This window comes from Cynara cardunculus (assembly GCF_001531365.2).
Source record: "Cynara cardunculus var. scolymus isolate 2C chromosome LG 2, CcrdV1, whole genome shotgun sequence".
Taxonomy (NCBI): Eukaryota; Viridiplantae; Streptophyta; class Magnoliopsida; order Asterales; family Asteraceae; genus Cynara; species Cynara cardunculus.
In genome coordinates, this window is record NC_037529.1 from 62,723,236 (window position 1) to 62,725,113 (window position 1,878).

The window sequence follows — 1,878 nt, forward strand, 5'->3', positions numbered from 1 at the left end:
AAAAATATATATATCAATGTTAATGTCAAATCAACTATTTAAAAGTTTTCATTTTTATGTAATTTCTTTAATTTATTTTTTTATTATAATTTAATTTAAGTTTAATAATGAAATAATTTATTTTTGGTTTAATAATATAACATTTTATAAAGATAATAATTAAGTATTCTGTTAGAATTCAATGATTATTCGAATTATATTTTAGATTTTTTATATTTAAAATAAGATGTTTATCTTGTATTTGATTATGTTTATCTGCAATTAGTTACACGAATTCAGATAATAATATGCAATATTTTTTTATATATAATTTAATAATAAAATAATTTGTTTTTGGTTTAATATTATAAATTTTATAAAGATAATAATTAAGTATTTTTTTAGAATTTAATGATTATACTAATTATATTTTAGATTTTTTATATTTAAAATGAGATGTTTATCTATATTTATTTACACGAATTCATATACGAGATGAAATCGGATAAGGATGAAATCGTTTAGGGATGAACGAGTTTAAGAGTTTTAAGAGTTTTAGCCAAATGCTTTATAAGATAGTATAGATAATATTAAATTTTAAGTAATATGCATCAATATACAGTACTTCATGTACAAAAAATAGTTTTTAATAGTTTTTGTCAAATGCTTTATAATATAGTATAGATGTTAGAATTTTTATATAGAAAATGAGATGTTTATCCTGTATGTATTATGTTTATCCGTAATTCGTTACATGAATTTAAACACGAATCTTTAATAAGTTGTACTTATACATAATCTATTTGTAATATTAAATTTAAGTAAAATATATCAATAAACAATACCTTATGTATAAAAAATAGTTTTTAAAAGTTTTTACTAAATGATTTATAATATAATATATATATATATATATATATATATTCAAATATTTTGACTTTTGATCATATATATTTTTCCCACAAATTTAATATCTATATACTCAAAAGAAACGACTGGTTTTATTTATATATAAAACTCGTAGCAAGCAGGTGGTGATTTTTATTTAAAAAAGCATACTTTGACCACTAAAAAATATATAATATTATTTATTTAATAAGACGTTATTAAAATTAAAAATACAAAAATGCGTTTGCCGGGAGTCGAACCCGGGTCTATTGCTTGGAAGGCAATTATCCTAACCGTTGGACTACAAACGCTTGATGACATAATTGAAGGAAATAAATTATATATCTTCAAAAATCAAAAAAAAAAATCCAAAATGGAAGCTTCTATTTTTCATAAATCTTTAATTTACTTAATAAGTCTCTTTATCAAGCATCTATTATTTTTCAAAACTAAAGATGTTTGTGATGGATTTGAGGTTTTTTTTTCCTAATCAACGAGTACAACGTACAAAACGTTTATCCGGTAAGTGTTTATCGGCTAATTTTTCTTATCGATGAACATGGCAAGAGTCAAAAATCTTACCCGGTAAAAACAATGATAAAAATGGAGAGTTCTTACTCGGTAAGTGAGAATGACAACTCTTACTCGGGTAAGGGTTTACCGAGTGAATTGTTGTATACGATACCATTTTGATGTACTACAATCTTATCCGATAAAATAAATTATAGTGTTAACTCTTAACGTAAGCGCTTACCGGATAAGCATTTAGGTAAACGGCCCCTTACTTTCACCTAATTTCTTAGGATTTATCTACAAATCCACCAATGTGAGTTTATTTTTCATTTTAAAGCTTTATACATGTCAAAATCATAGTATTTATTAGGGCGAACATGGTACAATATCATTTTTTTTTCTTCCAAATATCGTGTACCAACCAATTATCGTTGGTACGCAAAATTTTATATCATGTACCAACCAACTATACTTGGTACGACCTAAATTGGTGCCAAC

The 1,878-nt window shown here is 23.5% G+C and overlaps 1 non-coding gene across 1 annotated transcript; it reads right to left on the reverse strand.

The window, feature by feature from the left end:
- Positions 1–1,106: 1,106 nt before the first annotated feature.
- Positions 1,107–1,178, reverse strand: TRNAG-UCC. The gene has a single exon. It is a non-coding gene; the product is annotated as a tRNA-Gly (tRNA).
- Between the last annotated feature and the right edge of the window lie 700 nt (positions 1,179–1,878).